Source organism: Macaca fascicularis, chromosome 2, assembly GCF_037993035.2.
Source record: "Macaca fascicularis isolate 582-1 chromosome 2, T2T-MFA8v1.1".
NCBI classification, from domain to species: Eukaryota; Metazoa; Chordata; class Mammalia; order Primates; family Cercopithecidae; genus Macaca; species Macaca fascicularis.
In genome coordinates, this window is record NC_088376.1 from 11,731,425 (window position 1) to 11,747,353 (window position 15,929).

At 44.6% G+C, this 15,929-nt stretch overlaps 1 long non-coding RNA gene and 1 pseudogene across 1 annotated transcript in view; one reads left to right on the plus strand and one right to left on the minus strand.

Moving 5' to 3' along the window:
• LOC101925714 (uncharacterized) overlaps positions 1-15,929 on the plus strand; it is a 227,871-nt gene that overhangs the window by 18,120 nt on the left and 193,822 nt on the right. The gene's annotated exons all lie outside the window — the stretch shown is intronic.
• Positions 2,993-3,770, minus strand: LOC102125555 (uncharacterized; annotated as a pseudogene).

Here is a 15,929-nt window from a genome sequence, read left to right on the forward strand (position 1 = left end):
ACCACCATGCCTGGCTAATTTTTTGTATTTTTAGTAGAGACGGGGTTTCTCCATGTTAGCCAGGCTGGTCTCAAACTCCCGACCTCAGGTGATCTGCCTGCCTCGGCCTCCCAAAGTGCTGGGATTATAGGCATGAGCCACCTCACCCAGCTAGATATTGTTTTCTAAATAGTGGGACTGCTGAAGTCTGTAACTAGCCACATAAGTATTTTCAGTTGTTGCTGGTGAAGATTATTTTTGATTATGCTACTAGGATTTGGGGGAAAAAATATCTCCTAGAACCACCACTATGCCACTTTCCTGTCTGTCCCCATTGAAACACTTGAAGTGATGTATAAGTCGCTGGTGCTTTCTGATACTATCTCCTAGAAGATCTTTGAGTCTTCCCTAAAGAGAGAAAAGAGTCAGGGGTAGTGCCCTTTCATTTTTATTTTCCTTTAAAATTTTGGGCTTAGCCTTGATCTAAACGAAAGAAACTGTAAGTTAAAATATCACTTAATATGTGTTGTAAGAAAGCTATTATGTCAAGTACTTCAAATTTTCAAAGTATTCACCATTACTTTGTTATCCTCCACTGCACTCCAGCCTGGGTGACAGAGTGAGACCCTGTCTCAAAAAATAAATAAACAAAACAATACATAAATAAAATAAAATAAATAAAAAGAAGGGGTGAGGAATATGTACAGTCTGGTGAGATCAGGATTAAAGGAAACAGATTGGTGAAGAAAAACTTCATTATAATTTATCAGGCTTGGGATTTTTTTTCTTTCAACATTTTATTTTTTAGTTTCCGAAATACAAATCAAAATACATTTTTGTTACATATCATTTTAACAAGCTTAACATTCTTTTCAATACAAGATTACTCGATATAGGTATTTTAAAACTTCCTTTTTAAAAAAGTCATACATTTTATTTTAGAGTAAATAGCTCATTAAAAAAATACGTGGGTACATGGGCTATTATTGTTTATTATTTTAGAGCACTCCCTCCAACTTAAAATTTGGTCCACTAAAATGTGTAAATGTTCATCTGGGCACAGTGGCTCACGCCTGTAATCCCAGCACTTTGGGAAACCAAGGCAGGTGGATCACCTGAAGTCAGGAGTTCAAGACCAGCCTGGCCAACACGGTGAAACCCCGTCTCTACTAAAAATACAAAAAAAGATTAGCCATGCATGGTGGCACATGCTTGTAGTCCCAGCTACTTGGGAGGCTGAGGCAGGAGAATCACTTGAACCCGGGAGGCAGAGGTTTCAGTGAGCTGAGATCACGCCATTGCACTCCAGCCTGGGTGCAAGAGTGAAACTCCATCTCAAAAAAAAGAAATGGGCCGGGCGCGGTGGCTCAAGCCTGTAATCCCAGCACTTTGGGAGGCCGAGACGGGCGGATCACGAGGTCAGGAGATCGAGACCATCCTGGCTAACACGGTGAAACCCCGTCTCTACTAAAAAATACAAAAAACTAGCCGGGCGAGGTGGCGGGCGCCTGTAGTCCCAGCTACTCGGGAGGCTGAGACAGGAGAATGGCGTAAACCCGGGAGGCGGAGCTTGCAGTGAGCCGAGATCGCAGCCACTGCACTCCAGCCTGGGTGACAGAGCCAGACTCCGTCTCAAAAAAAAAAAAAAAAAAAAAAAAAAAGAAATGTTCCTCCTATCACAGAAATAAATTAAATCTCATGGCTGAACAAAACAGAAATGTGGCCGGGCACAGTGGCTCACATCTGTAATCCCAGCACTTTGGGAGGCGGAGGCTGGCAGATCATGAGGTCAGGAGTTCAAGACCAGCCTGACCAACGTGGTGAAAAACCATCTCTACTAAAAATACAAAAACTAGCCAGGCGTGGTGGCACGTGCCTATAATTCCAGCTACTTAGCAGGCTAAGGCAAGAGAATTGTTTGAACCCGGGAGGAAGGGTTGCAGTGAGCCGAGATCACGCCACTGCACTCCTGCCTGGGTGACAGAGCGAGACTCCGTCTCAAAAAACAAAACAATAGCCGGGCGCGGTGGCTCACGCCTGTAATCCCAGCACTTTGGGAGGCCGAGGCAGGCGGATCACCTGAGGTCAGGAGTTCGAGACCAGCCTGACCAATATGATGAAACCCCATCTCTACTTAAAATACAAAAATTAGCTGAGCGTGGTGTCATGTGCCTGTAATCCCAGCAACTTAGGAGGTTGAGACAGGAGAATTGCTTGAACCCAGGAGGCAGAGGTTGCAATGAGCTGAGATCGCACCATTGCACTCTAGCCTGGGCAACAAAAGTGAAACTCCATCTCAAAAAAAAACCAAAAACAAAAAACCCAAAAAAACAAAAACAAAAACAAAAGAACAAAACCAGAAATGTTGGCGTAGGCCTGAGTAAGAGTGAACAACAAGTTACGGTGTTTTAACTGTATGGAGGCACATTACAGAATCCACATAGAAACATCTGGCAGAACTGCTGGCTTATTTCTATTGGAGCTGTTTCAAAAAGGGATATAAGGTACATGGGAGGGTGCTGAAAACCCACAACAGCCACAGAATTAGTTACTCAAAATTAACCAGAATTCAATACACAAGAATATATGACAGCAGTAGAGCAATCTCAACAGTTACTCGATGCCTGGAAAGCAGGCTGTAAGCTTAGAACAAGTAACTCAGCAGGTCAACGTGTTTATACGACTTTGAAGGTGAGAAAACTTTATCGTTCATAGATGATGTCTTGTGCACAAGTACATTAGTTTCCAGGACACTGGGAACAACAACAACACAACATACAAAGTAAGAATAGGGCCGGGCACGGTGGCTCATGCCTGTAATCCCAGCACTTTGGGAGGCCGAGGCAGCCAGATCACTTGAGGTCAGGAGTTCGAGACCAGCCTGGCCAAGATGGTGCAAGCCCGTCTCTACTAAAAATACAAAAAATTAGCCGGGCGTGGTGGCACATGCCTGTAGTCCCAGCTACTCAGGAGGCTGAGGCAGGAGAATTGCTTGAACCCGGGAGGCGGAGGTTGCAGTGAGCCGAGATTGTGCCACTGCACTCCAGTCTGGGTGACAGAGCAAGACACTGTCTCAAAAAAAAAAAAAAAAAAAGTTAAGAATAAATCCAAGCTGTTTAACTTTCCACCATTCTCTTGAGTATTAAACCCAGGCCACCTTTGGCCGCTCGCAGGGGTGTCTTTTCTTCTTCTCAGTGTAAATACTCGCTCCTTGGGACACCAGTAGTTTTGCTTCTTCCACTCTCTCCTCATCACAGGCTAAGTGTAGAGGAGTGTTACCCTCAGTGTCTGGATGTTCGTGGATGTTCTGTAGTACAGAAGGATGGGAATCATCTTCAAGTTACCTTTGGCTGCTGCCTGGTGCATTGCTGTAGCCTCACAACGGTCCTCAGCAGCTGGATCAGCCCCGCCTTCTAGTAACACGACAGCAATCTCATGCCTGTGTTTGGAAGCTGTATAATGTAGGGGAGTACAGCCATTTTGACTGACAGCATTTACTTGAGCACATTTTCCCAGAAGGGCTTTTACAATCTCATCCTGCCCAGCGGAAGCCGCAGTATGAAGAGGAGACCAACCTGCATCGCCTTTATCATTCACTGGCACTCCAAGTTGCAACAAAAATTCAACAATTTCTGCCTGTCTGGCTGAGCATGCCCAGTGCAATGCAGTTCTGCTGTTCTGTTCAGTTCTACTAGCCAGGAATTAATAGCCCAGAATACTCTCCTTCAACTCTTCCAGCTTCCTCTGTAGGCCAGGTTGCAGACCATTAGGTTAGACACACACCCATCCATTTTGCTTTCCCAGGAACTTGTGATACTAGTGTGTGTGTGTGTGTGTGTATGTGTGTGTTTTATTTACTTATTTATTTATTTTTAGAGATGAGGTCTCACTATGTTACCCAGGCTGTTCTAGAACTCCTGAGCTCGAGTGATCCTCCCACCTCTGCCTCCCAAAGTGCTATAGGATTACAGTTGTGAGCCATAGCACCTGGCCAATATATGCGTTTTCATCCTTGGTTCGTGACTTATAACTCCCATAGCCCATGTCACAGTAAACAGACTCTCTCTCTTTGACCTTCTCTTGCCTTCTTTCACTTGCCTGACACAGGACTCTAATTGTGAGTCATAAAACTCTCCATTCCAGAGGAAGTTCTGCCTCATAACCTGGAGGTAAGAATGCTGCACTGAAGAGCCAAGAAGAATCTGAACAGACAGGCCTTGCTGGGTTTAGATCATTCCCTTTTTGTCCAATCACATTTCAACATGGTTGTCCATGCTTCGGTCATGCCTATCCAAGAAGTCTCCATGAAAGGCCCAAGAGGACAGGGTTTAGGGAGTTCTGGAGACCTGAACACATGGAGGCTGACAGGAAGGTGAATAAGAACTCGTTGAACAGCCAGGCGCGGTGGCTCGTGCCCTTAATCCCAACACTTTCGGAGGCCGAGGCGGGTGTATCACCTGAGGTGGGGGTTTGAGACCAGCATGGAGAAACCCCGTCTCTACTAAAAATACAAAATTAGCTGGGCGTGGTGGCGGGTGCCTGTAATCCCATCTACTCAGGAGGCTGAGACAGGAGAATCGCCTGAACCTGGGAGGCAGAGGTTGCAGTGAGCTGAAATCACGCCATTGCACTCCAGTCTGGGCAACAAGAGCGAAACTCCATCTCAAAAAAAATGAAAAGAACTATTTCAACCAACTCTTCAGGCACAGAAGTTCCTGTGCTCAGGACCCTTCCAGACCTCTCAGTATGTAGGTATGTATCAATATCTCTTCATCTGTTTATTCATATTTTTAAAAAATCCTTATAATAAACCAGTAAACTTAAATGTTTCCTTGAGTTGTATGAGCCACTTTAGCAAATTAATCAAACCCAAAGAAGAGTTTGTGGGAACCCCAACCTGAAGCCTGTTGGTCAGAAGTTCCTGAGGCATGGACTTGTGAATGGTGAGAAGGGGTGGCGCAGACTTGCAGGACTGAGCCCTCAACCTGTGGTTTCTGAGGCTATCCAGGAAGATAACGTCAGAATTGAATTAAACTGGAAGACACTCAGCTGGTGTCCTCTGCTTGGTGTGTGGGGGGACATCTCCACATGTCTGGTGAGAGAAGTCTTCTGTGTTGATTGTTGTAGTGAGACATTAGAGAAAAAAAGTTTTGTTTGTTTGTTTGTTTTCTAACACAAGGCTCTGTCTCTCATTATATATAATAAGAAATACTGAAACTTTTCCTGAGCTGTTCCCTCTGCCCCCTGGGCTCAAGTGATCCTCTCACGTCAGCCTCCCAAGTAGTTGGGATTACAGGCACATGCCACCATGTCCAGTCTTTTTTTTTTTTTTCTTTTTTCTTTTTTGAAGACAGGGTCTCACTCTGTGGCCCAGGTTGGAGTGCAGTGGCATGATCGTGGCTCACTGTAGCCTCAACCTCCTGGGCTCAAGCCATCCTCCTGCCTCAGCACCCCTGCCCCCCAGTAGCTGGGACTACAGGCACGTACTACCACACCCAGCTAATTTTGGTATTTTGTGTAGAGACAGGGTTTTTGCCACATTGTCCAGGCTGGTCTCAAACTCCTGGTCTTAAGCTGCCTGGCCCAGGGTGCTTCTAATATGAACACAGCTCAAAACTTGGTTTTCGGATAAGGCTGGTGCTGTGATAAACTCAGTTGGCAAACTCCCTGCAGAAAGCAAAGGAGATGCTCCCTGTCTGAACTCCCTCATTCCAGAATAAGTAAAAGGCAAAAGATCCTTTGGAGTTCTTCAACAGGAACTTCATGATTTTCCTGCCTTCAACTGTTGAATCTATTAGATTCACTGAAGTAGATATTGAAAGGAAAATCGATCGAAAGTGAACTAAGTATGGCCTGGCACAGTGGCTCACGCCTGTAATCCCAGCACTTTGGGAGGCTGAGGTGGGCGGATCACCTGAGGTCAGGAGTTCAAGACCAGCCTGACCACATGGAGAAACACTGTCTCTACCAAAAATACAAAAAATTAGCCAGGCATGGTGAGACATGCCTGTAATCCCAGCTACTCAGGAGACTGAAGCAGGAGAATCACTTGAATCCGGGAGGCGGAGGTTGCGGTGAGCTGAGATCGCGCCATCGTACTCCATCCTGGGCAACAAGAGCGGAACCCCATCTCAAAAAATAAAAAAATAAAGTGAACTGAGTAGGCCAGGCACGGTGGCTCACGCCTGTAATCCCAGCACTCTAGGAGTCCAAAGTGGGTGGATCACTGGAGGCCGGAGTTCGAGACCAGCCTGGCCAACATAGCGAAACCCTGGCTCCACTGAAAATACAAAAAAGTTAGCCAGGTGTGGTGGCAGGCGCCTGTAATCCTAGTTACTCTGGAGGCTGAGGTGCAAACATTGCTTGAATCCAGGAATTGAAGGTTTCAGTGAACCGAGATCGCAGCATTGCACTCCAGCTTGGGCAACAGAGTGAAACCCTGTTTCAAAAAAAAAGAAAGAGAACCTAGTGATGTTCCAGGTTTCAAAAGCAGAGTCAGGGCATGTATTTCTGTAAGTATATGGGAATTTAGATTAATCAGATCTAAGTCAGTCTGATAAAATAGAGGTACTCAATCTCTATCTGATGTCTCAGCTGTGTTCGTAGACAGTGAGGAATCATTAGGAATGGATGTTCAACAGGGTACACCTGAGGCATAATTACTAACTATGCCTTCGGGGCACCTATTTTCCAACTTTGGCCGCTTTCTTTGCAGTCCCCTTGGTTCTTATAAGTAAAAGGCCTGGAAAGGGTTGGATTGTATGGATATTAAAGGATTTATCTCAAGATAGTTGCTTAAGTGCTGTGCTTGAGTGAACCGAAATGTGAGTTCCCCAGGGCAATCCTGTAGGCTAATTAGTGAGAACTGAGGTTTCAGGGCTTCCCAGGGAACTCTGAATAGTGTGTGGATCTAGGTGGATTTCGAGGCTCCCAGGGGCTCCCATGGCCCTACCTTCGCTCCTTCTTGCCCTTCCTCTTCAAACGGAATTTCGTCTCTATAGATTACAGTCTTGAATTTTGGTTAAAATCGGAATATTGCTATTTAACTTCTACTCTCTCCTGAAAGCTCATTAAAGTACAGTAAAAAGTGTTATTAAAAAGGACTTAAAGGCCGGGCATGGTGGCTCACATCTGTAATCCCAGCACTTTGGGAGGCTGATGCAGGTGGATGCCTTGGGCCCAGGAGTTTGAAACTAGCCTAGGCAACATGACGAAACCCCACCTCTACAAAAAAAACAAAAACAAAAACAAAAAAAACCAAAAAATGAGCTGGGTGTGGTATTACAGGTGGGAAGATCACCTGAGTCCGGGGAGGTGGAGGCTGCTGTCAGTCAAGATCATGCCACTGCATTCCTGCCTGGGTGACAGAGAAAAACCCTGTCTCAAAAAAAAAAAATTGGAAAAGAGACAACAGCCCACAAAGCTGCTTAAATTGGAAAGCAAATGGGAAAACGATGACGAAATTAGCAGATGGGAGAAAGCTTAGTCCTAAAAGGGAAGTGAGGAAAGCTGATAAGCAACTTCATCTAAGCTGCGGAAAGACCCAAAGACCAGGAACTGGTGGCACCAGGCGCCTTTGGACATGGGGACGTGAGAGTAAAACACAGACGCGGGTTGAAAATCTGTTGAAAATCTGTTGAAAATGCAGTGGAACTTCAGGAATTTCTCCCCCTGCCCCAGGTAATTAGGCAACTTTCCCTCCTCCACTCTGGCTAGAGGTTTATTCTCCAAAAATAGTGAATAAAAAGACCTCTGGATTGAGGGCCCTCGTGAAGGTACACCTGACATTTGGTGATCATGTAGAGAACTGTTTTTTTTTTTTTCTGTGTCATATTGTTAGACTTGGGGAGGGCCATGTGTGCACTCAAAAGCCTACCTAGTATCCCACGAAGAGGTTTTTGCTATGCCGTAGTGATTTACTTCTCCCTTCTGTTTGCTGCTATTGTTGACACCAAACTGAGAATTTTGTTTGGGTCATATTAAGTCTGACACTCAAACAGGGATGTTGAGTGGGCAGTTATATAAAGTTGTATATGTAAGCCTGCAACAGGGACTGGGAGTGAGAAATCAGGTTGGAAGATCTCAGTGTGGGAGTCATTGACATATATATGGCATTGAAAATCACTGGACTGGATGGGATCAAATAGAGAATGAGCATAGAATTATGAGACTGGATAGAGGACTGAGTCCAGAAATATTCAACATTTATTTTTACTTATTTAATTTTTTTGAGATGCAGTTTCACTCTTGTTGCCCAGGCTGGAGTGCGATGGCAAGGTCTTGGCTCACTGCATCCTCCGCCTCTGGGGTTCAAGTGATTCTCTTGCCTCAGCCTCTCGAGTAGCTGGGATTACAGGTGCCTGCGACCGTGCCCGGCTAATTTTTGTATTTTTAGTAGAGACAGGGTTTCACCTTGTTGGCCAGACTGGTCTCGAACTCCTGACCTCAGGTGATCCGCCCATCTCGGCCTCCCAAAGTGCAGGGATTACAGGCGTGAGCCAACGCGCCCGGCCATATTCAACATTTAAAGGTCAGCAAAGGGGTATGAGTCCACAGAGAAGACTGAGGAGAGGTAGGAAAAAGAAGAGAGTGTGACAAACCAAGAGAATATGGAGTTTCAAGGAGGGATTTCTCAAAGGTTTAAATGCTGATGAAATATTAATATGACTACTAAGAAATGACCACTGGATTTGCAAGATGGATGCTATTGGTAATGTTGACTAGAACAAATTCAGTGGTAGGGATGAAAGCTTGATTAGTGCCGGTTAAAGAGAAAATGTGGAATTAAGGCTATGTGTAGTGAATTAACATGACCTGATAACTTTCACAAATACTAGATAAATTATGACACAATTTTTCTTTTTCAGAGGCAGGGTCTTGGCCTGTTGCCCAGGTTGGAGTGCAGTGGTGCAATCGTAGCTCACCACAGCCTCAAACTCCTGGGCTCAAGCTATAGTCTCACCTTAGTCTCCTTAGTAGCTGGGACTACAGACGTGTGCCACCACACCTGGCTAATTTTTTAAGAAATGGGGATCTTGCTATATTGCCTAGACTGGTCTTGAATTCCTGATCTCAACCAATCCTCCTGTCTCAGCCTCCTGAGTCACTGGTATTACAGATGTGAGCCACTGAACCTGGTGAACACAAATTATTTTAAATTCATAGCTGAGCGTGCAAGGCAAAAGGACTATTGGCAGATATATCAAATGAGGAGGAAAGTGAAGACCAACAAGGATATAAGCTGACTCTGACTACTGTAAGCCAAAAGGTATCTGAGACAGGTCTCATTCAATTTAGAAACTTTATTATGTCAAGGTTAAGGATGCACCTGTGACACAGCCTCAGGACATCCTGACAACAGGTGCCCCAAGGTGGTTTGGGCACAGTTTGGCTTTATACACTTTAGGGAGGCATGAGACATGTCAGATGTACATTGTAAGATGTACATTGTAAGATGTACATTGTAAGATGTACATTGGTTCAGTCCAGAAAGGCGGGACAACTGGAAGCAAGGAGGAGGTTTTCAGGTCATAGGTAGATAAAAGACAAATGTTTTCTTTTTTTTTTTTTTTTTTTTTTTGAGACGGAGTCTCACGCTGTTGCCCAGGCTGGAGTGCAGTGGCGCGATCTTGGCTCACTGCAAGCTCCGCCTCCCGGGTTCCCGCCATTCTCCTGCCTCAGCCTCCTGAGTAGCTGGGACTACAGGCGCCCGCCACCGCGCCCGGCTAGTTTTTTGTATCTTTAGTAGAGACGGGGTTTCACTGTGGTCTCGATCTCCTGACCTTGTGATCCGCCCGCCTCGGCCTCCCAAAGTGCTGGGATTACAGGCTTGAGCCACCGCGCCCGGCGACAAATGTTTTCTTTTGAGTTTCTGATTAGCCTTTCACTGAAGGCACAATTTACCAGAATAGTCACTTATGTCTTAGTCTGGCTTGGTGAAACAACAGGGCAAAGGAAGCAATCAGATATGCATTTGTCTCATGTGAGCAGAGCGATGACTTTGAGTTCAGCCTGTACTTTGTCCGCAGGGAATTTCCTGGTGGGCAGATTGCGAGGGAGGTGTGTAGCTTTTTAAACTCTTTGTAGCTATCTTATTTAGGAATGGAATGGGAGGCAGGTTTGCCCTACGCAGTTCCCAGCTTGACTTTGATTTTGGGGAGATTTATTTTCCTTCCAAACGACCTAAGGGTTGAATTGGCTTTAGTAATCTAGGGGCTTCGGTAAAAAAAAAAAAAAAAAAATATATATATATATATATATATGTGTGTGTGTGTGTGTGTGTGTGTGTGTGTGTGTGTACATATGCATACATATATGAGACAGAGTCTCACTTTGTCACCCCAGCTGAAGTGCAGTGGCACAATCTCAGCTCCCTGCAACCTTTGCCTCCCAGGTTCAAGCGATTCTCCTGCCTCAGCCTCCCGAGTAGCTGGGATTACAGGCATGCGCCATCACACCCGGCTAATTTTTGTATTTTTAGTAGAGACGGGGTTTCGCCATGGTGGCCAGGCTGGTCTCAAACTCCGGATCTCAAGTGGTTCACCCTCCTCGGCCTCCCGAAGTGCTGGGATTACAGGCATGAGCCACTGTGCCCGGCCTAAAAAATACTTTTTATTTTGGAATAACTGTAAGTTTGCAGAAAAGCTACAGGTAGTACACAGAGTTTCTCCATATTCGTTTCACCCGTGTTCCCTCACTGTTAACATCTCAGAGTTTAGTTTCTCATAGGCGTTTAGAGTTTGAATTTTTTTTACCTATGTGGTACCCCAAACTCTAATATGAGAACTTATAGAAATGTGTACAAGCCCAGTGACGTTCCAAGACTCTCGGCAGAAGTCAACAGAGAACAGACGTGCCAGGACTCTTTCTCATGATGAATTCTCTCAGGAAAAAGCAAGCCCTGCTACCGATGAACTTGTGCTCCAGACATACATGGAAACTGCTCACCATGCCTGTGAGTCAGTCCCAACAAAAAACAGCCAGGTGCATGGTCGTGAATTTCGGATTATGGAAAGATTATCTAAAAGAGAACATGCAATGAGCACATTTAAAATGACTAAAATACGCTGGGCACAGTGGCTCATGCCTGTAATCCCAGCACTTTGGGAGGCTGAGGCAGGAGGATTTCCTGAACTCAGGAGTTAGAGACCAGCCTGAGCAATACGGCAAAAACCCATCTCTGTTAAAAAAAATAATAATAAAAATAAAAAATAATAAAAAAAGACTAAGACATAGAAGAATTGAATCCCTAAGATAGTAATTATATACTACACAAAAAAGAAAACGTGGGCCAGGTGCGGTGGCTCACACCTGTAATCCTAGCACTTTGGAAGGCCAAGGTGGGCAGATCACCTGAGGTTGGGAGTTTGAGACCAGCCTGACCAACATGGAGACACCCCATCTCTACTAAAAATACAAAATTAGCCGGTCGTGGTGGCGCATGCCTGTAATCCCAGCTACTCAGGAGGCTGAGGCAGGAGAATCGCTTGAACCCGGGAGGCAAAGGTTGCAGTGAGCTGAAATTGTGCCATTGCACTCCAACCTGGGCAACAAGAGTGACACTCTGTCTAAAAAAAAAAAAAAAATTGAGCCCAAGCATGATGACTCAAGCCTGTAATCCCCACACTTTGGGATACCCAGGTGACCAGATTACTTAAGGCCAAGAGTTTGAGACTAGCCTGGGCAACATAGCAGAGACCTCGTCTCTACTAAAATACAAAAATTAGCCAGGCATGGTGGCACATGTCTGTAGCCCCAACTACTCAGGAGGCTAAGATGGGAGGATCGCTTGAGCCCAGGAGAGGTCACGGCTCCAGAATGAGACCCTGTCTCAAGAGAAGAAGAAAGAAAAAAAATGGAAGCGAGAGTCTTCCCCTTTCTCTCTCCTTTCTCCTCCACTTCCTTCTTTTTAACCAACATAAATGTGAGAGAAGCACCAAAAATCCTTTGCTGGCTTAATTAAGAAAATTCACAAGTATTTCTATGTTTTAGAAAAAAGACAACGATTTAAATATTATTATAAGATCAATTACTTATTAAGAATGTCAACCAAGAGGACACAAAACTTTAGAGGATAAAGGTAATGCATATAAGACACAACAATTTCTGAACTAACACATTCCCAATTTAATATAAAATTTGTCAACCCCTAATTCCCTGAAAACCTATTGATCTAGGTCCCAGCTCTCTGGGTAGTACAATTTGACAACTTATTTTTGCTTACAAGGTTTTATCTTTTGTGTTTTCAATGCTATGACATCTGAGGGATCTCTTCAATGTGAAGTTTTTCTGGAGACATCACTTTATCTGGGACATCTTTATCCTTTTTTTCACAATCATGTTCCACATTTATGTCAATAAATTCCCCTTCACAAAATTCCTCTGGCTTCATATCTTATCTCAAGAATGACAGCAGGATCAACATTTCCCAAGTGGGGTATCTTGTACTCACATCCAATTCCACTTCTAACAATATCACTTTTTCTTTCTTTGCTTCACTTTCATCTTCATTGAGCAATTCCCTCTCTCTTTTTTTTTTTTTTTTTGAGACAGAATCTCACTCTGTCATCCAGGCTGGAGTGCAGTGGTGCAATCTTGGCTCACTGCAACCTCTGCCTCCCGGTTCAAGTGATTCTCCTGCCTCAGCCTCCTGAGTAGCTGGGATTACAGGTGCACGCCACCATTCCTGGCTAATGAGCAGTACCCTCTTTTTAAATTAAATTTTTTTTTTTTTTTTTTTTTTTTTGCAGTCAGGGTTTCACTGTATTGCCCAGGCTGCTCTCTAACTCGGGCTCAAGCGATCCTCCCACCTCAGCCTCCCCAGTAGCTGGGATTACAGGTGCTAGCCACTACCCAGCTCCTCCCTTTTTTGATGACCTATTTTTGCAAACTGTCATGTGGATTTATCACTTGGAGACAAAGAAGCAACTACATACTCTGCTAGACTGTGGATGAACCAAATAACAAGTGCACAGTGACTCATCAATACACTTTGAAAGAATTGATGTGACTGGTAACTGCTCACAACACATATCTGTTATTTGAAGACAGTGAAATTTGTACTTTATGTAAGTGGTTATAGATAAATGTACTTTGGTAACTGCAATTTGCACTGTGTTGTGGGAGGACTGGTCATATCTATGTGAAATTTTTGCATATTGGAACCATGCAAAGAGAAGATTGCCTATATTGATTTCTTTTTTCTTTCTTTCTTTCTTTTTTTTTTTTTTTTGTGAGACGTAGTCTAGCTCTGCCGCCCAGGCTGGACTGCAGTGGCACGATCTCGGCTCACTGCAAGCTCCACCTTCCCAGGCTGACGCCATTCTCCTGCCTCAGCCTCCCAAGTAGCTGGGACTACAGGCACCCACCACCATGCCCGGCTAATTTTTTGTATTTTTAGTAGAGACGGGGTTTCACCGTGTTAGTTAGGATGGTCTTGATCTACCTTGTGATCTGCCCACCTCGGCCTCCCAAAGTGCTGGGATTACAGGCGTGATCCACTGCGCCCGACCTGCCTACATTGATTTCTTGACAAGAGAATGATCAAATTGGTTTCTGGCAGAAGAGGCTATCAATATATTAGGTGTATGTAAATTGTTTTGTAGTTTTTGGAAACAGTTCACTCAGGTCAAAGGTGGCCAAGTCCAAACCTTGCTGTGTCACAAAGGTGAGTCTGTACTTATGAGAAACAAACTGCAATCTAATTTTTTTTTTCATTTTTTAAAATTTTCTGAGACAAAGTCTCACTCTGTTGCCCACGCTGGAGTGCCGTGGTGCAATCTCGGCTCACTGCAACCTCTGCCTCCTGGGTTCAAGCAGTTCTTCTGTCTCAGCCTCCCAAGTAGTTGGGACTACAGGCACATGCCACCACGCCTAGCTAATTTTTGTATTTTCAGTAGAGGTGGAGTTTCACCATGTTGGCCAGGATGGTCTCGAACTCCTGACCTTGTGATCCACCTGTCTCCAGCTGCACTCCAACCTGGGTGACAGAGCGAGACTCCATCTCAGAAAAATACAAGAAATCAATGTAGGCAATCCTCTCTTTGCATGGTTCCAATATGCAAAAATGTCAGGTAGACATGACCAGTCCTCCCACAACACAGTGCAAATTTCAGTTACCAAAGTACATTTATCTGTAACGACTTACATAAAGTACAAATTACACTGTCCTCAAAGTGCTGGGATTACAGGCGTGAGTCACCGCGGCCAGCCGGTACAATCTAAGTTATTAAAAACAAAGTCTGAAACAAGACCTTCCTGTTAACAGTCAGCTTGAATGTCCCATTGGAATTTTGTTTTTTTTTTTGAGATGGAGTCTCACTCTGGCACCCAGGCTGGAGTACAGTGGCGTGATCAAGGCTCACTGCAACCTTCACCTCCTGGGTTCAAGTGATTCTTCTGCCTCAGCCTCCTGAGTAGCTGGGACTATAGGTGCGTGCCACCACGCCCAGCTAGTTTTTGTTTTTGTTTTTTTTTTTTTTTTTTGAGACGGAGTCTCGCTCTGTCGCCCAGGCTGGAGTGCAGTGGCCTGATCTCAGCTCACTGCAAGCTCCGCCTCCTGGGTTCACGCCATTCTCCTGCCTCAGCCTCCCGAGTAGGTGGGACTACAGGCGCCCGCCACCTCGCCTGGCCAGTTTTTTGTATTTTTTTAGTAGAGATGGGGTTTCACCGTGTTAGCCAGGATGGTCTCGATCTCCTGACCTCGTGATCCGCCTGTCTCGGCCTCCCAAAGTGCTGGGATTACAGGCTTGAGCCACTGCGCCCGGCCTAGTTTTTGTATTTTTAGTAGAGACGGTGTTTCACCATGTTGGTCTCGAACTCCTGACCTTGTGATCTGCCCGCCTGGACCTCCCAAAGTGCTGGGATTACAGGCGTGAGCCACCGCGCCCCGCCAGTACAATCTAAATTCTTAAAAACAAAGTGTGAAACAGACCTTCCTGTTAACAGTCAGGTTGAATGTCCCATTGGAATTTTTTTCTCTTTTAGTCTCTTCTTCCCCTCACCTCCTTTTGTCATCAAGACAACTCTTTAAATCAGAAATTCTTAAATTTTCGCCTTCAGAATCACCCAATTCTGTTAAAACATAGGTTGCTGGGAATTTGCGTTTCTAACAAGTTCCCAGATAATGCTGGTGCTGCTGATCTGAGGACTACACTTTGAGAACCACTGTTTTTGATGAGAGACTTAGGAATGGAATCTTTACAATTAAGTGGATAATTATAGTTTCTTACTTTCAAAACCTGTGATTGGCCGGGCACAGCAGCTCACGCCTTTAATCCCAACACTTTGGGAGACCAACATGGTAGGATCACTTGAGGCCAGGAGTTCAAGACCAGCCTGGATAACAGAGTGAGACTCTGTTTCTACAAAAAAAAAAAAAAAAAAAAAAAATTAGCTGGACACAGTGGCACTTGCCTGTAGTCCCAGTTGCTTGGGAGGCTGAAGTAGGAAGATCAAGTTTGGGACTGCAGTGAGCTATTGTCACACCACTGTAATCCAGCCTGGGCCGCAGACTGAGATCTTGTCTCTGAAAACAAAAAAATAAAAAGAAAAAAACCCACCTTGTGATCAAGTGACAAAACAGATAAAAGTCTTTCTCAGGTGATAATCTAAGGGATCCTTTAAGCCAAACTCATAATTTTATAACGTGCCACTTTTTCCAATATACATTGTATGTTTTATTGTTTACATATATGAAAATTTAAAAATCTTCAGAATATCATCTAGTATTTTAAACATTTGCAAAAATATTTGTGACAGAAAGTTAAAATTTAAATACAAAATCACTGCTGTACAGCTCCAACCTCCGGTGATCTGCTTCCCTCGGCCTTCCACAGGGCTGGGATTACAGGCATGAGCCACTGCACCCAACCAAGTAGGTTTTAAAACATAACTTAAAGGCTCACAGGAAATTAGGTGTGTGTGGTGGTGCACACCTGTAATCCCAGCTA